Here is a 25,808-nt window from a genome sequence, read left to right as displayed (position 1 = left end):
TCCTCAATCCTCATTCATCAATCCTCAATACCCAATCCTCAATCTTCAATCCTCAATCCTCAATCCTCAATTCTCAATCCTAAACCTTCAACCCTCAATACTCAATCTTCAATCCTCAATCCTCAATCCTCAATCCTCAATCCTCAATCCTCAATCTTCAGTCCTCAATATTCAATCTTCAGTCCTCAATCCTCAATCCTCAATCCTCAATCCTCATTCTTCAATCCTCAACACCCAATCCTCAATCTTCAATTCTCAACCTTCAATCCACAATTCTCAATCCTCAATCCTCAATCCTCAGACCTCAAACATCAATACTCAACCCTCAGTCCTCGTCTTCAATCCACAACACTCAATCCTCGATCCTCAATCTTCAACCATCAATATTCAATTTTCAATACTCAATCGCCAATCCTCAATACTCATTCCTCAATCTTCAATCCTCATTCCTCAATCCTCAATTCTCAATCTTCAATCCTCAATCCTCAATCCTCAACCCTCAATCCTCATTCTTCAATCCTCAATACCCAATCCTCAATCTTCAATCCTCAATCCTCAATCCTCAATTCTCAATCGTCAATCCTCAGCCATCAGTCCACAAACCTCAATCCTCAACACCCAGCCCTCATCCTGAATCCTCAATCCTCAACCCTCAATCCTCAATCCTCAATCATCAACGTTCAATCCGCAATACCCAATCCTCAAACTTCAATCCTCAATCCTCAATTCTCAATCTTCAATCCTCAATACTGAATCTTCAATCCTCAGTCCTCAAACCTCAATCCGGCATCCTCAATCCTGAATCCTCAATCTTCAATCCTCAATCCTCAATACTCAGTAATCAATCCTCAGTCTTGAATACTTAATTGTCAATCCTCAGTCCTCAATCCTCAATCTTCAATCCTCGTTCCTCATACCTCAATCCTCAACCCTCAGTCCTCATCCTCAACTCTCAATTCTCAATTCTCAATCCTCAATCCTCAATCCTCAATCTTCAATCCTCATTAATCAATCTCCAATCCTATATCCTGAATCCCCAATCCTCAATCCTCAATCCTCAATCCTCATTCTACAATCCTCAACACCGAATCCTCAATCTTCAATCATCAATCCTCGATCCTCAATTCTCAACCCTCAATCCTCAGTCCTCAGTCCTCAAACCTCAATCCTCAACCCTCAGCCCTCATCCTCAATCCTCAATCGTCAATCCTCAGTCATCAGCCGTCAAATCTCAACCCTCAACTCTCAGACCTCATCCTCAATCCCCAATTCTCAATCCTCAATGCTCAATCCTCAATCCCCAATACTCAACTTTCAATCCTCAATCCTCAATCCTCAATCCTCAATACTCAATCCTCAGTCATCAATACTCAATCTTCAATACTCAATCCTCAATCCTCAATCCTCAATCATCAATCCTCAATCCGCAATCCTCATTCCTCAAACCTCAATCCTCAACCCTCAGTCCTCATCCTCAATTCTCAATTCTCAAACTTCAGTCCTCAACCGACAGTCCTCGTCTTCAATTCTCAACACTCAATCCTCATTGCTCAATCTTCAATTATCAATACTCAATCTTCAATCCTCAATCCTCAAACCCCAATCCTCAATCCTCAATCCTCAATCCTCAATCCTCAGTCATCAATCCTCAATCTTCAATACTCAATCGTCAATCCTCAGTCCTCAATCCTCAATCCCCAATCCTCGTTCCTCAAACCTCAATCCTCAACCCTCAGTCCTCATCCTCAATTCTCAATTCTCAATCCTCAATCCTCAATCCTCAACCTTCAATCCTGAATAATCAATCTGCAATCCTAGATCCTCAATCCCCAATCCTCAATCCTTAATCCTCAATCTTCAATCCTCAATCCCCAGTCATCAAAATTCAATCCTCAATGCTCAATCCTCAATCCTCAGTCCTCAGTCCTCAATCCTCAATCCTCAATCCTCAAACCTCAATCCTCGACCGTCAGTCCTCGTCCTCAATAATCAACACTCAATCCTCTATCCTCAATCTTCAATCCTCAATACTCAACCCTCAATCCTCAATCCTCATTCTTCAATCCTCAATACCCAATTCTCAATCTTCAATCCTTAATCCTCAATCCTCAATCCTCAATCCTGTATCCTTAATCCTCAATCTTCAATCCTCAATAATCAATCTCCAATCCTAGATCCTCAATTCCCAATCCTCAATCTTCAATCCTCAATCCTCAATCCTCAATTCTCAGTCCTCAATCCTCAATCCTCAATCCTCAAACCTCAATCCTCAACCGTCAGTCCTCGTCCTCAATCCTCAACCCTCAATCCTCAATCCACAATCTTCAATCCTCAATACTCAATATTCAATCCTCAATCCTCAGTCCTCAATCCTCAATCTTCAATCCTCAATCCTCAACCCTCAATCCTCAATCCTCATTCTTCAATCCTCAATACCCAATCCTCAATGTTCAATACTCTATCCTCAATTCTCAATTCTCAATCTTCAATCCTTAATCCTCAATCCTCAATCCTCAATCCTCAATCCTCATTCTTCAATGCTCAATCCTCAATCCCCAATCCTCATTCTTCAAACCTCAATCCTCAACCCTCAGTCCTCATCCTCAGTTCTCAATTCTCAATCCTCAATCCTCAATCCTCAATATTCAATCCTCAATAATCAATCTCCAATCCTAGGTCCCCAATTACCAATACTCAACCTACAATCCTCAATCCTCAACCCTCAATCCTCAATCCTGAATCCTCAATCCTCAATCCTCAAACATCAATATTCAACACTCGGACCTGGTCCTCAATCCACAACCCTCAATCCTCAATACTCAATCCTCAATCCTCAATCTTCAATCCTCAATAATCAATCTTCAGTCCTCAATCCTCAATCCTCAATCCTCAATCCTCATTCTTCAATCCTCAACACCCACTCCTCAATCTTCAATTCTCAATCTTCAATCCTCAATTCTCAATCCTCAATCCTGAATCCTCAGACCTCAAACATCAATACTCAACCCTCAGTCCTCGTCCTCAATCCACAACACTCAATCCTCGATCCTCAATCTTCAACCATCAATATTCAATTTTCAATACTCAATCGTCAATCCTCAATACTCATTCCTCAATCCTCAATGTTCAATCCTCAATACCCAATTCTCAATCTTCTATCCTCAATCCTCAATCCTCAATCCTCAATCCTCAATCCTCAATCCTCAGTCCTCAAACCTCAATCCTTATTCCTCAATACTGAATCCTCAATCTTCAGCCCTCAGTCCTCAACAATCAGTTGTTAATCCTCAATCCGCAGTAGAATATCCTCAATTCACAGGTTTCAATACTGAATACTCAACCTGCAATCTTAAAATCTCTATCTACAAACATCAATTCTCATCACTCGACCCTCAACGCTCAGTCCCCAATCCTCAAACTTCAATCCTCAATCCTCAATCCTCAATCCTCAATCCTCAATCTTCAATACTCAATACTCAATCTTCAATCCTCGGTCCTCAATCCTCAATCGTCAATCTCCAATCCTGAATACTCAATCTTCAATCCTCAATCCTCAATCCTCGATTCCCAACCATCAATCCTCAATTCTCAATACTCAATAGAATATCCTGAATTTTCAGTATTCAATGCTCAAACCTCAACCCTCAACCCTCAGCCCTCATCCTCAATCCTCAATCCTCAATCCTCAATCCTGAATCCTCAATCTTCAGACCTCAATGCTCAACAATCAGTTGTCAATACTCAATCCTCAGTAGAATATCCTCAATTCACAGTTTCGATTACGCAATACTCAATCTCCAACCTTCAAATCTCTATCCACAAACATCAATCCTCATCACTCAACCCTGAACGCTCAGTCCTCAATGTTCAATTCTCAATCCTCAATCCTCAATCCTCAATCCTCAGTAATCAATCCTCAATCTTCAATTCTCAATCGTCAATCCCCTGTCCTCAATCCTCAATCCTCAATCCTCGTTCCTCAAACCTCAATCCTCAACACTCAGTCCTCATCCTCAATTCTCAATCCTCAATCCTCAATCCTCAATCCTCAATCCTCAATCCTCAATCTTCAATCCTCATTAATCAATCTCCAATCCTAGATCCTGCATACCCAACCCTCAATCCTTAATCCTCAATATTCAATCCTCAATCCCCTGTCCTCAATCTTCAATCCTCAATGTTCAATCCTCAATCCTCAATCCTCAGTCCTCAGTCCTCAATCCTCAATTCTCAAACCTCAATCCTCAACCGTCAGTCCTCGTCCTCAATCCTCAATCCTCAATCCTCAATCCTCAATCTTCAATCCTCAATACTCAATCCTCAAACCTCAATCCTCAACCGTCAGTCCTCGTCCTCAATCCTCAAACCTCAATCCTCAATCCACAATCTTCAATCCTCAATACTCAATATTCAATCCTCAATCCTCAGTCCTCAATCCTCAATCTTCAATCCTCAATCCTCAACCCTCAATCCTCAATCCTCATTCTTCAATCCTCAATACCCAATCCTCAATGTTCAATACTCTATCCTCAATTCTCAATTCTCAATCTTCAATCCTTAATCCTCAATCCTCAATCCTCAATCCTCAATCCTCATTCTTCAATCCTCAATCCTCAATCCCCAATCCTCATTCTTCAAACCTCAATCCTCAACCCTCAGTCCTCATCCTCAGTTCTCAATTCTCAATCCTCAATCCTCAATCCTCAGTATTCAATCCTCAATAATCAATCTCCAATCCTAGGTCCCCAATTACCAATACTCAGCCTTCAATCCTCAATCCTCAACCCTCAATCCTCAATCCTGAATCCTCAATCCTCAATCCTCAAACATCATTATTCAACACTCGGACCTGGTCCTCAATCCACAACCCTCAATCCTCAATCCTCAATCTTCAATCATCAAAACTCAATCTTCAATCCTCAATCCTCAACCCTCAACCCTCAATCCTGAATCCTCAATCTTTAATCCTCAATCCTCAATCCTCAATCCTCAGTCCTAAACCTTCAACCCTCAACACTCAACCTTCAATCCCCAATCCTCAATCCTCACTACTCAATCCTCAATCCTCAATCTTCAATCCTCAATAATCAATCTTCAGTCCTCAATCCTCAATCCTCAATCCTCAATCCTCATTCTTCAATCCTCAACACCCACTCCTCAATCTTCAATTCTCAATCTTCAATCCTCAATTCTCAATCCTCAATCCTGAATCCTCAGACCTCAAACATCAATACTCAACCCTCAGTCCTCGTCCTCAATCCACAACACTCAATCCTCGATCCTCAATCTTCAATCATCAATATTCAATTTTCAATCCTCAATCCTCAATCCTCAATACACAATCCTCAATCCTGAATGTTCAGTCCTCAATACCCAATCCTCAATCTTCTATCCTCAACCCTCAATCCTCAATCCTCAATCCTCAATCCTCAGTCATCAATCCTCAATCTTCAATACTCAATCGTCAATCCTCAGTCCTCAATCCTCAATCCCCAATCCTCGTTCCTCAAACCTCAATCCTCAACCCTCAGTCCTCATCCTCAATTCTCAATTCTCAACCCTCAATCCTCAATCCTCAACCTTCAATCCTGAATAATCAATCTGCAATCCTAGATCCTCAATCCCCAATCCTCAATCCTTAATCCTCAATCTTCAATCCTCAATCCCCAGTCCTCAAAATTCAACCCTCAATGCTCAATCCTCAATCCTCAGTCCTCAGTCCTCAATCCTCAATCCTCAATCCTCAAACCTCAATCCTCGACCGTCAGTCCTCGTCCTCAATAATCAACACTCAATCCTCAATCCTCAATCTTCAATCCCCAATACTCAAGCTTCAATCCTCAATCCTCAATCCTCAATCCTAAATCCTCAATCCTAAATACTCAATACCGAACCCTCAATCCTCAATCCTCATTCATCAATCCTCAATACCCAATCCTCAATCTTCAATCCTCAATCCTCAATCCTCAATTCTCAATCCTAAACCTTCAACCCTCAATACTCAATCTTCAATCCTCAATCCTCAATCCTCAATCCTCAATCCTCAATCCTCAATCCTCAATCTTCAGTCCTCAATATTCAATCTTCAGTCCTCAATCCTCAATCCTCAATCCTCAATCCTCATTCTTCAATCCTCAACACCCAATCCTCAATCTTCAATTCTCAACCTTCAATCCACAATTCTCAATCCTCAATCCTCAATCCTCAGACCTCAAACATCAATACTCAACCCTCAGTCTTCGTCTTCAATCCACAACACTCAATCCTCGATCCTCAATCTTCAACCATCAATATTCAATTTTCAATACTCAATCGCCAATCCTCAATACTCATTCCTCAATCTTCAATCCTCATTCCTCAATCCTCAATTCTCAATCTTCAATCCTCAATCCTCAATCCTCAACCCTCAATCCTCATTCTTCAATCCTCAATACCCAATCCTCAATCTTCAATCCTCAATCCTCAATCCTCAATTCTCAATCGTCAATCCTCAGCCATGAGTCCTCAAACCTCAATCCTCAACCCCCAGCCCTCATCCTGAATCCTCAATCCTCAACCCTCAATCCTCAATCCTCAATCATCAACGTTCAATCCGCAATACCCAATCCTCAAACTTCAATCCTCAATCCTCAATTCTCAATCTTCAATCCTCAATACTGAATCTTCAATCCTCAGTCCTCAAACCTCAATCCGGCATCCTCAATCCTGAATCCTCAATCTTCAATCCTCAATCCTCAATACTCAGTAATCATTCCTCAGTCTTGAATACTTAATTGTCAATCCTCAGTCCTCAATCCTCAATCTTCAATCCTCGTTCCTCATACCTCAATCCTCAACCCTCAGTCCTCATCCTCAACTCTCAATTCTCAATTCTCAATCCTCAATCCTCAATCCTGAATCTTCAATCCTCATTAATCAATCTCCAATCCTAGATCCTGAATCCCCAATCCTCAATCCTCAATCCCCAGTCCTGAAAATTCAATCCTCAATGCTCAATCCTCAATCCTCAGTCCTCAGTCCTCAATCCTCAATCCTCAATCCTCAAACCTCAATCCTCGACCGTCAGTCCTCGTCCTCAATAATCAACACTCAATCCTCAATCCTCAATCTTCAATCCCCAATACTCAACCTTCAATCCTCAATCCTCAATCCTCAATCCTCAATCCTCAATCCTAAATACTCAATACCTAACCCTCAATCCTCAATCCTCATTCATCAATCCTCAATACCCAATCCTCAATCTTCAATCCTCAATCCTCAATCCTCAATTCTCAATCCTAAACCTTCAACCATCAATACTCAATCTTCAATCCTCAATCCTCAATCCTCAATCCTCAATCCTCAATCCTCAATCTTCAGTCCTCAATATTCAATCTTCAGTCCTCAATCCTCAATCCTCAATCGTCAATCCTCATTCTTCAATCCTCAACACCCAATCCTCAATCTTCAATTCTCAACCTTCAATCCACAATTCTCAAACCTCAATCCTCAATCCTCAGACCTCAAACATCAATACTCAACCCTCAGTCCTCGTCTTGAATCCACAACACTCAATCCTCGATTCTCAATCTTCAACCATCAATATTCAATTTTCAATACTCAATCGCCAATCCTCAATACTCATTCCTCAATCTTCAATCCTCATTCCTCAATCCTCAATTCTCAATCTTCAATCCTCAATCCTCAATCCTCAACCCTCAATCCTCATTCTTCAATCCTCAATACCCTATCCTCAATCTTCAATCCTCAATCCTCAATCCTCAATTCTCAATCGTCAATCCTCAGCCATCAGTCCTCAAACCTCATTCCTCAACCCCCAGCCCTCATCCTGAATCCTCAATCCTCAACCCTCAATCCTCAATCCTCAATCATCAACGTTCAATCCGCAATACCCAATCCTCAATCTTCAATCCTCAATCCTCAATTCTCAATCTTCAATCCTCAATACTGAATCTTCAATCCTCAGTCCTCAAACCTCAATCCGGCATCCTCAATCCTGAATCCTCAATCTTCAATCCTCAATCCTCAATACGCAGTAATCAATCCTCAGTCTTGAATACTCAATTGTCAATCCTCAGTCCTCAATCCTCAATCCTCAATCCTCGTTCCTCATACCTCAATCCTCAACCCTCAGTCCTCATCCTCAACTCTCAATTCTCAATTCTCAATCCTCAATCCTCAATCCTCAATCTTCAATCCTCATTAATCAATCTCCAATCCTAGATCCTGAATCCCCAATCCTCAATCCTCAATCCTCAATCCTCATTCTACAATCCTCAACACCGAATCCTCAATCTTCAATCATCAATCCTCGATCCTCAATTCTCAACCCTCAATCCTCAGTCCTCAGTCCTCAAACCTCAATCCTCAACCCTCAGCCCTCATCCTCAATCCTCAATCGTCAATCCTCAGTCATCAGCCGTCAAATCTCAACCCTCAACTCTCAGACGTCATCCTCAATCCCCAATTCTCAATCCTCAATGCTCAATCCTCAATCCCCAATACTCAACTTTCAATCCTCAATCCTCAATCCTCAATCCTCAATACTCAATCCTCAGTCATCAATACTCAATCTTCAATACTGAATCCTCAATCCTCAATCCTCAATCATCAATCCTCAATCCTCAATCCTCATTCCTCAAACCTCAATCCTCAACCCTCAGTCCTCATCCTCAATTCTCAATTCTCAAACTTCAGTCCTCAACCGACAGACCTCGTCTTCAATTCTCAACACTCAATCCTCATTGCTCAATCTTCAATTATGAATACTCAATCTTCAATCCTCAATCCTCAAACCTCAATCCTCAATACTCAATCCTCAATCCTCAATCCTCAGTCATCAATCCTCAATCTTCAATACTCAATCGTCAATCCTCAGTCCTCAATCCTCAATCCCCAATCCTCGTTCCTCAAACCTCAATCCTCAACCCTCAGTCCTCATCCTCAATTCTCAATTCTCAATCCTCAATCCTCAATCCTCAACCTTCAATCCTGAATAATCAGTCTGCAATCCTAGATCCTCAATCCCCAATCCTCAATCCTTAATCCTCAATCTTCAATCCTCAATCCCCAGTCCTGAAAATTCAATCCTCAATGCTCAATCCTCAATCCTCAGTCCTCAGTCCTCAATCCTCAATCCTCAATCCTCAAACCTCAATCCTCGACCGTCAGTCCTCGTCCTCAATAATCAACACTCAATCCTCAATCCTCAATCTTCAATCCCCAATACTCAACCTTCAATCCTCAATCCTCAATCCTCAATCCTCAATCCTCAATCCTAAATACTCAATACCCAACCCTCAATCCTCAATCCTCATTCATCAATCCTCAATACCCAATCCTCAATCTTCAATCCTCAATCCTCAATCCTCAATTCTCAATCCTAAACCTTCAACCATCAATACTCAATCTTCAATCCTCAATCCTCAATCCTCAATCCTCAATCCTCAATCCTCAATCTTCAGTCCTCAATATTCAATCTTCAGTCCTCAATCCTCAATCCTCAATCCTCAATCCTCATTCTTCAATCCTCAATCCTCAATCCTCAATCCTGAATCCTCAATCTTCAGACCTCAATGCTCAACAATCAGTTGTCAATACTCAATCCTCAGTAGAATATCCTCAATTCACAGTTTTGAATACGCAATACTCAATCTCCAACCTTCAAATCTCTATCCACAAACATCAATCCTCATCACTCAACCCTGAACGCTCAGTCCTCAATGTTCAATTCTCAATCCTCAATCCTCAATCCTCAATCCTCAGTAATCAATCCTCAATCTTCAATTCTCAATCGTCAATCCCCTGTCCTCAATCCTCAATCCTCAATCCTCGTTCCTCAAACCTCAATCCTCAACACTCAGTCCTCATCCTCAATTCTCAATCCTCAATCCTCAATCCTCAATCCTCAATCCTCAATCTTCAATCCTCATTAATCAATCTCCAATCCTAGATCCTGAATCCGCACCCTCAATCCTTAATCCTCAATATTCAATCCTCAATCCCCAGTCCTCAATCTTCAATCCTCAATGTTCAATCCTCAATCCTCAATCCTCAGTCCTCAGTCCTCAATCCTCAATTCTCAAACCTCAATCCTCAACCGTCAGTCCGCGTCCTCAATCCTCAACCCTCAATCCTCAATCCTCAATCTTCAATCCTCAATACTCAACATTCAATCCTCAATCCTCAATCCTCAATCCTCAATCTTCAATCCTCAATACTCAACCCTCAATCCTCGATCCTCATTCTTCAATCCTCAATACCCAATTCTCAATCTTCAATCCTTAATCCTCAATCCTCAATCCTCAATCCTCTATCCTTAATCCTCAATCTTCAATCCTCAATAATCAATCTCCAATCCTAGATCCTCAATTCCCAATCCTCAATCTTCAATCCTCAATCCTCAATCCTCAATTCTCAGTCCTCAATCCTCAATCCTCAATCCTCAAACCGCAATCCTCAACCGCCAGTCCTCGTCCTCAATCCTCAACCCTCAATCCTCAATCCACAATCTTCAATTCTCAATACTCAATATTCAATCCTCAATCCTCAGTCCTCAATCCTCAATCTTCAATCCTCAATCCTCAACCCTCAATCCTCAATCCTCATTCTTCAATCCTCAATACCCAATCCTCAATGTTCAATACTCTATCCTCAATTCTCAATTCTCAATCTTCAATCCTTAATCCTCAATCCTCAATCCTCAATCCTCAATCCTCATTCTTCAATCCTCAATCCTCAATCCCCAATCCTCATTCTTCAAACCTCAATCCTCAACCCTCAGTCCTCATCCTCAGTTCTCAATTCTCAATCCTCAATCCTCAATCCTCAGTATTCAATCCTCAATAATCAATCTCCAATCCTAGGTCCCCAATTACCAATACTCAGCCTTCAATCCTCAATCCTCAACCCTCAATCCTCAATCCTGAATCCTCAATCCTCAATCCTCAAACATCAATATTCAACACTCGGACCTGGTCCTCAATCCACAACCCTCAATCCTCAATCCTCAATCTTCAATCATCAAAACTCAATCTTCAATCCTCAATCCTCAACCCTCAACCCTCAATCCTGAATCCTCAATCTTTAATCCTCAATCCTCAATCCTCAATCCTCAGTCCTAAACCTTCAACCCTCAACACTCAACCTTCAATCCCCAATCCTCAATCCTCAATACTCAATCCTCAATCCTCAATCTTCAATCCTCAATAATCAATCTTCAGTCCTCAATCCTCAATCCTCAATCCTCAATCCTCATTCTTCAATCCTCAACACCCACTCCTCAATCTTCAATTCTCAATCTTCAATCCTCAATTCTCAATCCTCAATCCTGAATCCTCAGACCTCAAACATCAATACTCAACCCTCAGTCCTCGTCCTCAATCCACAACACTCAATCCTCGATCCTCAATCTTCAATCATCAATATTCAATTTTCAATCCTCAATCCTCAATCCTCAATACACAATCCTCAATCCTGAATGTTCAGTCCTCAATACCCAATCCTCAATCTTCTATCCTCAACCCTCAATCCTCAATCCTCAATCCTCAATCCTCAGTCATCAATCCTCAATCTTCAATACTCAATCGTCAATCCTCAGTCCTCAATCCTCAATCCCCAATCCTCGTTCCTCAAACCTCAATCCTCAACCCTCAGTCCTCATCCTCAATTCTCAATTCTCAACCCTCAATCCTCAATCCTCAACCTTCAATCCTGAATAATCAATCTGCAATCCTAGATCCTCAATCCCCAATCCTCAATCCTTAATCCTCAATCTTCAATCCTCAATCCACAGTACTCAAAATTCAACCCTCAATGCTCAATCCTCAATCCTCAGTCCTCAGTCCTCAATCCTCAATCCTCAATCCTCAAACCTCAATCCTCGACCGTCAGTCCTCGTCCTCAATAATCAACACTCAATCCTCAATCCTCAATCTTCAATCCCCAATACTCAAGCTTCAATCCTCAATCCTCAATCCTCAATCCTAAATCCTCAATCCTAAATACTCAATACCGAACCCTCAATCCTCAATCCTCATTCATCAATCCTCAATACCCAATCCTCAATCTTCAATCCTCAATCCTCAATCCTCAATTCTCAATCCTAAACCTTCAACCCTCAATACTCAATCTTCAATCCTCAATCCTCAATCCTCAATCCTCAATCCTCAATCCTCAATCTTCAGTCCTCAATATTCAATCTTCAGTCCTCAATCCTCAATCCTCAATCCTCAATCCTCATTCTTCAATCCCCAACACCCAATCCTCAATCTTCAATTCTCAACCTTCAATCCACAATTCTCAATCCTCAATCCTCAATCCTCAGACCTCAAACATCAATACTCAACCCTCAGTCTTCGTCTTCAATCCACAACACTCAATCCTCGATCCTCAATCTTCAACCATCAATATTCAATTTTCAATACTCAATCGCCAATCCTCAATACTCATTCCTCAATCTTCAATCCTCATTCCTCAATCCTCAATTCTCAATCTTCAATCCTCAATCCTCAATCCTCAACCCTCAATCCTCATTCTTCAATCCTCAATACCCAATCCTCAATCTTCAATCCTCAATCCTCAATCCTCAATTCTCAATCGTCAATCCTCAGCCATCAGTCCTCAAACCTCAATCCTCAACCCCCAGCCCTCATCCTGAATCCTCAATCCTCAACCCTCAATCCTCAATCCTCAATCATCAACGTTCAATCCGCAATACCCAATCCTCAAACTTCAATCCTCAATCCTCAATTCTCAATCTTCAATCCTCAATACTGAATCTTCAATCCTCAGTCCTCAAACCTCAATCCGGCATCCTCAATCCTGAATCCTCAATCTTCAATCCTCAATCCTCAATACTCAGTAATCAATCCTCAGTCTTGAATACTTAATTGTCAATCCTCAGTCCTCAATCCTCAATCTTCAATCCTCGTTCCTCATACCTCAATCCTCAACCCTCAGTCCTCATCCTCAACTCTCAATTCTCAATTCTCAATCCTCAATCCTCAATCCTCAATCTTCAATCCTCATTAATCAATCTCCAATCCTAGATCCTGAATCCCCAATCCTCAATCCTCAATCCTCAATCCTCATTCTACAATCCTCAACACCGAATCCTCAATCTTCAATCATCAATCCTCGATCCTCAATTCTCAACCCTCAATCCTCAGTCCTCAGTCCTCAAACCTCAATCCTCAACCCTCAGCCCTCATCCTCAATCCTCAATCGTCAATCCTCAGTCATCAGCCGTCAAATCTCAACCCTCAACTCTCAGACCTCATCCTCAATCCCCAATTCTCAATCCTCAATGCTCAATCCTCAATCCCCAATACTCAACTTTCAATCCTCAATCCTCAATCCTCAATCCTCAATACTCAATCCTCAGTCATCAATACTCAATCTTCAATACTGAATCCTCAATCCTCAATCCTCAATCATCAATCCTCAATCCTCAATCCTCATTCCTCAAACCTCAATCCTCAACCCTCAGTCCTCATCCTCAATTCTCAATTCTCAAACTTCAGTCCTCAACCGACAGACCTCGTCTTCAATTCTCAACACTCAATCCTCATTGCTCAATCTTCAATTATCAATACTCAATCTTCAATCCTCAATCCTCAAACCTCAATCCTCAATACTCAATCCTCAATCCTCAATCCTCAGTCATCAATCCTCAATCTTCAATACTCAATCGTCAATCCTCAGTCCTCAATCCTCAATCCCCAATCCTCGTTCCTCAAACCTCAATCCTCAACCCTCAGTCCTCATCCTCAATTCTCAATTCTCAATCCTCAATCCTCAATCCTCAACCTTCAATCCTGAATAATCAGTCTGCAATCCTAGATCCTCAATCCCCAATCCTCAATCCTTAATCCTCAATCTTCAATCCTCAATCCCCAGTCCTGAAAATTCAATCCTCAATGCTCAATCCTCAATCCTCAGTCCTCAGTCCTCAATCCTCAATCCTCAATCCTCAAACCTCAATCCTCGACCGTCAGTCCTCGTCCTCAATAATCAACACTCAATCCTCAATCCTCAATCTTCAATCCCCAATACTCAACCTTCAATCCTCAATCCTCAATCCTCAATCCTCAATCCTCAATCCTAAATACTCAATACCCAACCCTCAATCCTCAATCCTCATTCATCAATCCTCAATACCCAATCCTCAATCTTCAATCCTCAATCCTCAATCCTCAATTCTCAATCCTAAACCTTCAACCATCAATACTCAATCTTCAATCCTCAATCCTCAATCCTCAACACTCAGTCCTCATCCTCAATTCTCAATCCTCAATCCTCAATCCTCAATCCTCAATCCTCAATCTTCAATCCTCATTAATCAATCTCCAATCCTAGATCCTGAATCCGCACCCTCAATCCTTAATCCTCAATATTCAATCCTCAATCCCCAGTCCTCAATCTTCAATCCTCAATGTTCAATCCTCAATCCTCAATCCTCAGTCCTCAGTCCTCAATCCTCAATTCTCAAACCTCAATCCTCAACCGTCAGTCCGCGTCCTCAATCCTCAACCCTCAATCCTCAATCCTCAATCTTCAATCCTCAATACTCAACATTCAATCCTCAATCCTCAATCCTCAATCCTCAATCTTCAATCCTCAATACTCAACCCTCAATCCTCGATCCTCATTCTTCAATCCTCAATACCCAATTCTCAATCTTCAATCCTTAATCCTCAATCCTCAATCCTCAATCCTCTATCCTTAATCCTCAATCTTCAATCCTCAATAATCAATCTCCAATCCTAGATCCTCAATTCCCAATCCTCAATCTTCAATCCTCAATCCTCAATCCTCAATTCTCAGTCCTCAATCCTCAATCCTCAATCCTCAAACCGCAATCCTCAACCGCCAGTCCTCGTCCTCAATCCTCAACCCTCAATCCTCAATCCACAATCTTCAATTCTCAATACTCAATATTCAATCCTCAATCCTCAGTCCTCAATCCTCAATCTTCAATCCTCAATCCTCAACCCTCAATCCTCAATCCTCATTCTTCAATCCTCAATACCCAATCCTCAATGTTCAATACTCTATCCTCAATTCTCAATTCTCAATCTTCAATCCTTAATCCTCAATCCTCAATCCTCAATCCTCAATCCTCATTCTTCAATCCTCAATCCTCAATCCCCAATCCTCATTCTTCAAACCTCAATCCTCAACCCTCAGTCCTCATCCTCAGTTCTCAATTCTCAATCCTCAATCCTCAATCCTCAGTATTCAATCCTCAATAATCAATCTCCAATCCTAGGTCCCCAATTACCAATACTCAGCCTTCAATCCTCAATCCTCAACCCTCAATCCTCAATCCTGAATCCTCAATCCTCAATCCTCAAACATCAATATTCAACACTCGGACCTGGTCCTCAATCCACAACCCTCAATCCTCAATCCTCAATCTTCAATCATCAAAACTCAATCTTCAATCCTCAATCCTCAACCCTCAACCCTCAATCCTGAATCCTCAATCTTTAATCCTCAATCCTCAATCCTCAATCCTCAGTCCTAAACCTTCAACCCTCAACACTCAACCTTCAATCCCCAATCCTCAATCCTCAATACTCAATCCTCAATCCTCAATCTTCAATCCTCAATAATCAATCTTCAGTCCTCAATCCTCAATCCTCAATCCTCAATCCTCATTCTTCAATCCTCAACACCCACTCCTCAATCTTCAATTCTCAATCTTCAATCCTCAATTCTCAATCCTCAATCCTGAATCCTCAGACCTCAAACATCAATACTCAACCCTCAGTCCTCGTCCTCAATCCACAACACTCAATCCTCGATCCTCAATCTTCAATCATCAATATTCAATTTTCAATCCTCAATCCTCAATCCTCAATACACAATCCTCAATCCTGAATGTTCAGTCCTCAATACCCAATCCTCAATCTTCTATCCTCAACCCTCAATCCTCAATCCTCAATCCTCAATCCTCAGTCATCAATCCTCAATCTTCAATACTCAATCGTCAATCCTCAGTCCTCAATCCTCAATCCCCAATCCTCGTTCCTCAAACCTCAATCCTCAACCCTCAGTCCTCATCCTCAATTCTCAATTCTCAACCCTCAATCCTCAATCCTCAACCTTCAATCCTGAATAATCAATCTGCAATCCTAGATCCTCAATCCCCAATCCTCAATCCTTAATCCTCAATCTTCAATCCTCAATCCACAGTCCTCAAAATTCAACCCTCAATGCTCAATCCTCAATCCTCAGTCCTCAGTCCTCAATCCTCAATCCTCAATCCTCAAACCTCAATCCTCGACCGTCAGTCCTCGTCCTCAATAATCAACACTCAATCCTCAATCCTCAATCTTCAATCCCCAATACTCAAGCTTCAATCCTCAATCCTCAATCCTCAATCCTAAATCCTCAATCCTAAATACTCAATACCGAACCCTCAATCCTCAATCCTCATTCATCAATCCTCAATACCCAATCCTCAATCTTCAATCCTCAATCCTCAATCCTCAATTCTCAATCCTAAACCTTCAACCCTCAATACTCAATCTTCAATCCTCAATCCTCAATCCTCAATCCTCAATCCTCAATCCTCAATCTTCAGTCCTCAATATTCAATCTTCAGTCCTCAATCCTCAATCCTCAATCCTCAATCCTCATTCTTCAATCCTCAACACCCAATCCTCAATCTTCAATTCTCAACCTTCAATCCACAATTCTCAATCCTCAATCCTCAATCCTCAGACCTCAAACATCAATACTCAACCCTCAGTCTTCGTCTTCAATCCACAACACTCAATCCTCGATCCTCAATCTTCAACCATCAATATTCAATTTTCAATACTCAATCGCCAATCCTCAATACTCATTCCTCAATCTTCAATCCTCATTCCTCAATCCTCAATTCTCAATCTTCAATCCTCAATCCTCAATCCTCAACCCTCAATCCTCATTCTTCAATCCTCAATACCCAATCCTCAATCTTCAATCCTCAATCCTCAATCCTCAATTCTCAATCGTCAATCCTCAGCCATCAGTCCTCAAACCTCAATCCTCAACCCCCAGCCCTCATCCTGAATCCTCAATCCTCAACCCTCAATCCTCAATCCTCAATCATCAACGTTCAATCCGCAATACCCAATCCTCAAACCTCAATCCTCAATCCTCAATTCTCAATCTTCAATCCTCAATACTGAATCTTCAATCCTCAGTCCTCAAACCTCAATCCGGCATCCTCAATCCTGAATCCTCAATCTTCAATCCTCAATCCTCAATACTCAGTAATCAATCCTCAGTCTTGAATACTTAATTGTCAATCCTCAGTCCTCAATCCTCAATCTTCAATCCTCGTTCCTCATACCTCAATCCTCAACCCTCAGTCCTCATCCTCAACTCTCAATTCTCAATTCTCAATCCTCAATCCTCAATCCTCAATCTTCAATCCTCATTAATCAATCTCCAATCCTAGATCCTGAATCCCCAATCCTCAATCCTCAATCCTCAATCCTCATTCTACAATCCTCAACACCGAATCCTCAATCTTCAATCATCAATCCTCGATCCTCAATTCTCAACCCTCAATCCTCAGTCCTCAGTCCTCAAACCTCAATCCTCAACCCTCAGCCCTCATCCTCAATCCTCAATCGTCAATCCTCAGTCATCAGCCGTCAAATCTCAACCCTCAACTCTCAGACCTCATCCTCAATCCCCAATTCTCAATCCTCAATGCTCAATCCTCAATCCCCAATACTCAACTTTCAATCCTCAATCCTCAATCCTCAATCCTCAATACTCAATCCTCAGTCATCAATACTCAATCTTCAATACTGAATCCTCAATCCTCAATCCTCAATCATCAATCCTCAATCCTCAATCCTCATTCCTCAAACCTCAATCCTCAACCCTCAGTCCTCATCCTCAATTCTCAATTCTCAAACTTCAGTCCTCAACCGACAGACCTCGTCTTCAATTCTCAACACTCAATCCTCATTGCTCAATCTTCAATTATCAATACTCAATCTTCAATCCTCAATCCTCAAACCTCAATCCTCAATACTCAATCCTCAATCCTCAATCCTCAGTCATCAATCCTCAATCTTCAATACTCAATCGTCAATCCTCAGTCCTCAATCCTCAATCCCCAATCCTCGTTCCTCAAACCTCAATCCTCAACCCTCAGTCCTCATCCTCAATTCTCAATTCTCAATCCTCAATCCTCAATCCTCAACCTTCAATCCTGAATAATCAGTCTGCAATCCTAGATCCTCAATCCCCAATCCTCAATCCTTAATCCTCAATCTTCAATCCTCAATCCCCAGTCCTGAAAATTCAATCCTCAATGCTCAATCCTCAATCCTCAGTCCTCAGTCCTCAATCCTCAATCCTCAATCCTCAAACCTCAATCCTCGACCGTCAGTCCTCGTCCTCAATAATCAACACTCAATCCTCAATCCTCAATCTTCAATCCCCAATACTCAACCCTCAATCCTCAATCCTCAATCCTCAATCCTCAATCCTCAATCCTAAATACTCAATACCCAACCCTCAATCCTCAATCCTCATTCATCAATCCTCAATACCCAATCCTCAATCTTCAATCCTCAATCCTCAATCCTCAATTCTCAATCCTAAACCTTCAACCATCAATACTCAATCTTCAATCCTCAATCCTCAATCCTCAATCCTCAATCCTCAATCCTCAATCTTCAGTCCTCAATATTCAATCTTCAGTCCTCAATCCTCAATCCTCAATCCTCAATCCTCATTCTTCAATCCTCAACACCCAATCCTCAATCTTCAATTCTCAACCTTCAATCCACAATTCTCAAACCTCAATCCTCAATCCTCAGACCTCAAACATCAATACTCAACCCTCAGTCCTCGTCTTGAATCCACAACACTCAATCCTCGATCCTCAATCTTCAACCATCAATATTCAATTTTCAATACTCAATCGCCAATCCTCAATACTCATTCCTCAATCTTCAATCCTCATTCCTCAATCCTCAATTCTCAATCTTCAATCCTCAATCCTCAATCCTCAACCCTCAATCCTCATTCTTCAATCCTCAATACCCTATCCTCAATCTTCAATCCTCAATCCTCAATCCTCAATTCTCAATCGTCAATCCTCAGCCATCAGTCCTCAAACCTCATTCCTCAACCCCCAGCCCTCATCCTGAATCCTCAATCCTCAACCCTCAATCCCAAATCCTCAATCATCAACGTTCAATCCGCAATACCCAATCCTCAATCTTCAATCCTCAATCCTCAATTCTCAATCTTCAATCCTCAATACTGAATCTTCAATCCTCAGTCCTCAAACCTCAATCCGGCATCCTCAATCCTGAATCCTCAATCTTCAATCCTCAATCCTCAATACGCAGTAATCAATCCTCAGTCTTGAATACTCAATTGTCAATCCTCAGTCCTCAATCCTCAATCCTCAATCCTCGTTCCTCATACCTCAATCCTCAACCCTCAGTCCTCATCCTCAACTCTCAATTCTCAATTCTCAATCTTCAATCCTCAATCCTCAATCTTCAATCCTCATTAATCAATCTCCAATCCTAGATCCTGAATCCCCAATCCTCAATCCTCAATCCTCAATCAGTCAATCCTCAACCGTCAGTCCTCGTCCTGAATCCTCAACCCTCAATCCTCAATCCTCAATCTTCAATCCTCAATACTCAATATTCAATCCTCAATCCTCAATCCTCAATCCTCAATCTTCAATCCTCAATCCTCAATCCTCAACCCTCAATCCTCAATCCTCATTCTTCAATCCGCAATACCCAATACTCAATCTTCAATACTCAATCCTCAATCCTCAATTCTCAATCTTCAATCCTCAATCCTCAACCCTCAATCCTCAATACTCAACCATCAATCCTCAATTCTCAATACTCAATAGAATATCGTGAATTCTCAGGGTTCAATACTCAAACCTCAATCCTCAACCCTCAGCCCTCAGCCCTCATTCTCCATCCTCAATCCTCAATCCTCAATCCTCAATCTTCAATCCCCAATACTCAATCTTCAATCCTCAATCCTCAATCCTCAATCCTCAATCCTCAATCCTCAGTCATCAATAGTCAATCTTCAATACTCAATCTTCAATCCTCAATACACAATCCTCAATCCTCAATCCTCAATCCTGAATCCTCAAACCTCAATCCTCAACCCTCAGTCCTCATCCTCAATTCTTAATTCTCAATCCTCAATCCTCAATCCCCAATCCTCAACCTTCAATCCTCAATCCTCAATCCTCAGTCCTCAATCCTCAACCTTCACTCCTCAATACCCAATCCTCAATCCTCAATCCTCAATCCTCAATCCTCAATGTTCAATCCTCAATACCCAATCCTCAATCTTCTATCCTCAATCCTCAATCCTCAATCCTCAATCCTCAATCCTCAATCCTCAGTCCTCAAACCTCAATCCTTATTCCTCAATACTGAATCCTCAATCTTCAGCCCTCAGTCCTCAACAATCAGTTGTTAATCCTCAATCCTCAGTAGAATATCCTCAATTCACAGGTTTCAATACTGAATACTCAACCTGCAATCTTAAAATCTCTATCTACAAACATCAATTCTCGTCACTCAACCCTCAACGCTCAGTCCCCAATCCTCAAACTTCAATCCTCAATCCTCAATCCTCAATCCTCAATCCTCAATCTTCAATACTCAATACTCAATCTTCAATCCTCGGTCCTCAATCCTCAATCGTCAATCTCCAATCCTGAATACTCAATCTTCAATCATGCAATCCTCAATCCTCAATCCTCTATCCTCAATCCTCATTCTTCAGTCCTCAATACCCAATCCTCAATCTTCAATCCTCAATCCTCAATCTTCAATCATCAATCCTCAATCCTCAATTCTCAACCCTCAACCCTCAGTCCTCAGTCCTTAAACCTCAATCCACAAACCTCAGCCCTCATCTTCAATCCTCAATCCTCAATCCTCAAACCTCAATTTTCAATCCTCAATACTCAATCTTCAATCCTCAATCGTCAGTCCACAAACCTCAATTCTGAATCCACAATCCTGCATCCACAATCTTCAGCCCTCAGCCCTCTAGAATCAGTTATCAATCCTCATTCCCCAATAGAACATCCACAATTCACAGTTTTCAATACTCATTACTCAATCTGCAATCCCCAATCCTCAATCCTCAATTCTAAACTCTCAACCCTCAGTCCTCAGTCCTCAAGCCTCAATCCTCAAACGTCAGCCCTCGATCCTCAATCCTCAATCCTCAATCCTCAATTTTCAATCCTCAATACACAATCTTCAATCCTCAATACTCAATCCTCAATCCTCAATCCTCAATCGTCAGTCTTCAATCCTCAATACCCAATCTTCAATCCTCAATCCTCAATCCTCAATCCTCAATCCTCATTCTACAATCCTCAACACCGAATCCTCAATCTTCAATCATCAATCCTCGATCCTCAATTCTCAACCCTCAATGCTCAGTCCTCAGTCCTCAAACCTCAATCCTCAACCCTCAGCCCTCATCCTCAGTCCTCAATCGTCAATCCTCAGTCATCAGCCGTCAAATCTCAACCCTCAACTCTCAGACCTCATCCTCAATCCCCAATTCTCAATCCTCAATGCTCAATCCTCAATCCCCAATACTCAACTTTCAATCCTCAATCTTCAATCCTCAATCCTCAATACTCAATCCACAGTCATCAATACTCAATCTTCAATACTCAATCCTCAATCCTCAATCCTCAATCCTCAATCCTCAATCCTCAATCCTCATTCCTCAAACCTCAATCCTCCACCCTCAGTCCTCATCCTCAATTCTCAATTCTCAAACTTCAGTCCTCAACCGACAGTCCTCGTCTTCAATTCTCAACACTCAATCCTCATTGCTCAATCTTCAATTATCAATACTCAATCTTCAATCCTCAATCCTCAAACCTCAATCCTCAATCCTCAATCCTCAATCCTCAATCCTCAATCCTTATTCTTCAATCCTCAACACCCAATCCTCAATCTTCAATTCTCAACCTTCAATCCACAATTCTCAATCCTCAATCCTCAGTCCTCAGACCTCAATCATCAATACTCAACCCTCAGTCCTCGTCCTCAATCCACAACACTCAATCCTCGATCCTCAATCTTCAACCATCAATATTCAATTTTCAATACTCAATCGTCAATCCTCAATACTCATTCCTCAATCCTCAATGTTCAATCCTCAATACCCAATCCTCAATCTTCTATCCTCAATCCTCAATCCTCAATCCTCAATCCTCAATCCTCAATCCTCAGTCCTCAAACCTCAATCGTTATTCCTCAATACTGAATCCTCAATCTTCAGCCCTCAGTCCTCAACAATCAGTTGTTAATCCTCAATCCTCAGTAGAATATCCTCAATTCACAGGTTTCAATACTGAATACTCAACCTGCAATCTTAAAATCTCTATCTACAAACATCAATTCTCATCACTCAACCCTCAACGCTCAGTCCCCAATCCTCAAACTTCAATCCTCAATCCTCAATCCTCAATCCTCAATCCTCAATCTTCTATACTCAATACTCAATCTTCAATCCTCGGTCCTCAATCCTCAATCGTCAATCTCCAATCCTGAATACTCAATCTTCAATCCTCAATCCTCAATCCTCGATTCCCAACCATCAATCCTCAATTCTCAATACTCAATAGGACATCCTGAATTTTCAGTATTCAATGCTCAAACCTCAACCCTCAACCCTCAGCCCTCATCCTCAATCCTCAATCCTCAATCCTCAATCCTGAATCCTCAATCTTCAGACCTCAATGCTCAACAATCAGTTGTCAATACTCAATCCTCAGTAGAATATCCTCAATTCACAGTTTTGAATACGCAATACTCAATCTCCAACCTTCAAATCTCTATCCACAAACATCAATCCTCATCACTCAACCCTGAACGCTCAGTCCTCAATGTTCAATTCTCAATCCTCAATCCTCAATCCTCAATCCTCAGTAATCAATCCTCAATCTTCAATTCTCAATCGTCAATCCCCTGTCCTCAATCCTCAATCCTCAATCCTCGTTCCTCAAACCTCAATCCTCAACACTCAGTCCTCATCCTCAATTCTCAATCCTCAATCCTCAATCCTCAATCCTCAATCCTCAATCTTCAATCCTCATTAATCAATCTCCAATCCAAGATCCTGAATCCGCACCCTCAATCCTTAATCCTCAATATTCAATCCTCAATCCCCAGTCCTCAATCTTCAATCCTCAATGTTCAATCCTCAATCCTCAATCCTCAGTCCTCAGTCCTCAATCCTCAATTCTCAAACCTCAATCCTCAACCGTCAGTCCGCGTCCTCAATCCTCAACCCTCAATCCTCAATCCTCAATCTTCAATCCTCAATACTCAACATTCAATCCTCAATCCTCAATCCTCAATCCTCAATCTTCAATCCTCAATACTCAACCCTCAATCCTCGATCCTCATTCTTCAATCCTCAATACCCAATTCTCAATCTTCAATCCTTAATCCTCAATCCTCAATCCTCAATCCTCTATCCTTAATCCTCAATCTTCAATCCTCAATAATCAATCTCCAATCCTAGATCCTCAATTCCCAATCCTCAATCTTCAATCCTCAATCCTCAATCCTCAATTCTCAGTCCTCAATCCTCAATCCTCAATCCTCAAACCGCAATCCTCAACCGCCAGTCCTCGTCCTCAATCCTCAACCCTCAATCCTCAATCCACAATCTTCAATTCTCAATACTCAATATTCAATCCTCAATCCTCAGTCCTCAATCCTCAATCTTCAATCCTCAATCCTCAACCCTCAATCCTCAATCCTCATTCTTCAATCCTCAATACCCAATCCTCAATGTTCAATACTCTATCCTCAATTCTCAATTCTCAATCTTCAATCCTTAATCCTCAATCCTCAATCCTCAATCCTCAATCCTCATTCTTCAATCCTCAATCCTCAATCCCCAATCCTCATTCTTCAAACCTCAATCCTCAACCCTCAGTCCTCATCCTCAGTTCTCAATTCTCAATCCTCAATCCTCAATCCTCAATATTCAATCCTCAATAATCAATCTCCAATCCTAGGTCCCCAATTACCAATACTCAACCTTCAATCCTCAATCCTCAACCCTCAATCCTCAATCCTGAATCCTCAATCCTCAATCCTCAAACATCAATATTCAACACTCGGTCCTGGTCCTCAATCCACAACCCTCAATCCTCAATCCTCAATCTTCAATCATCAAAACTCAATCTTCAATCCTCAATCCTCAACCCTCAATCCTCAATCCTGAATCCTCAATCTTTAATCCTCAATCCTCTATCCTCAATCCTCAGTCCTAAACCTTCAACCCTCAACACTCAATCTTCAATCCCCAATCCTCAATCCTCAATACTCAATCCTCAATCCTCAATCTTCAATCCTCAATGATCAATCTTCAGTCCTCAATCCTCAATCCTCAATCCTCAATCCTCATTCTTCAATCCTCAACACCCACTCCTCAATCTTCAATTCTCAATCTTCAATCCTCAATTCTCAATCCTCAATCCTGAATCCTCAGACCTCAAACATCAATACTCAACCCTCAGTCCTCGTCCTCAATCCACAACACTCAATCCTCGATCCTCAATCTTCAATCATCAATATTCAATTTTCAATCCTCAATCCTCAATCCTCAATACACAATCCTCAATCTTCAATCCTCAATACTCAATCTTCAATCCTCAATACTCAATCTTCAATCCTCAATCCTCAGTCCTCAGTCCTCAATCCTCAATTCTCAAACCTCAATCCTCAACCCTCAATCCTCAATCCTCATTCTTCAATCCTCAATCTTCGATCCTCAATACTCAACATTCAATCCTCAATCCTCAATCCTCAATCCTCAATCTTCAATCCTCAATACTCAATCCCCAATGCTCAATCCTCAATCTTCAATCCTCAATACTCAATCTTCAATCCTCGGTCCTCAATCCTCAATCGTCAATCTCCAATCCTGAATACTCAATCTTCAATCATTCAATCCTCAATCCTCAATCCTCAATCCTCAACCCTCATCCTTCAGTCCTCAATACCCAATCCTCAATCTGCAATCCTCAATCCTCAATCCTCAATTCTCAACCCTCAACCCTCAGTCCTCAGTCCTCAAACATCAATCCTCAAACCTCAGCCCTCATCTTCAATCCTCAATCCTCAATCCTCTATCCTCAATCTTCAATCCTCAATACTCAATCTTCAATCCTCAATCCTCAGTCCTCAGTCCTCAATCCTCAATTCTCAAACCTCAATCCTCAACCGTCAGTCCGCGTCCTCAATCCTCAACCCTCAATCCTCAATCCTCAATCTTCAATCCTCAATACTCAACATTCAATCCTCAATCCTCAATCCTCAATCCTCAATCTTCAATCCTCAATACTCAACCCTCAATCCTCAATCCTCATTCTTCAATCCTCAATACCCAATTCTCAATCTTCAATCCTTAATCCTCAATCCTCAATCCTCAATCCTCTATCCTTAATCCTCAATCTTCAATCCTCAATAATCAATCTCCAATCCTAGATCCTCAATTCCCAATCCTCAATCTTCAATCCTCAATCCTCAATCCTCAATTCTCAGTCCTCAATCCTCAATCCTCAATCCTCAAACCGCAATCCTCAACCGTCAGTCCTCGTCCTCAATCCTCAACCCTCAATCCTCAATCCACAATCTTCAATTCTCAATACTCAATATTCAATCCTCAATCATCAGTCCTCAATCCTCAATCTTCAATCCTCAATCCTCAACCCTCAATCCTCAATCCTCATTCTTCAATCCTCA

The sequence above is a fragment of the Calliopsis andreniformis genome, unplaced genomic scaffold (assembly GCF_051401765.1).
Source record: "Calliopsis andreniformis isolate RMS-2024a unplaced genomic scaffold, iyCalAndr_principal scaffold0053, whole genome shotgun sequence".
Classification (NCBI taxonomy): Eukaryota; Metazoa; Arthropoda; class Insecta; order Hymenoptera; family Andrenidae; genus Calliopsis; species Calliopsis andreniformis.
Note: the sequence above shows the minus strand (reverse complement) of the source record.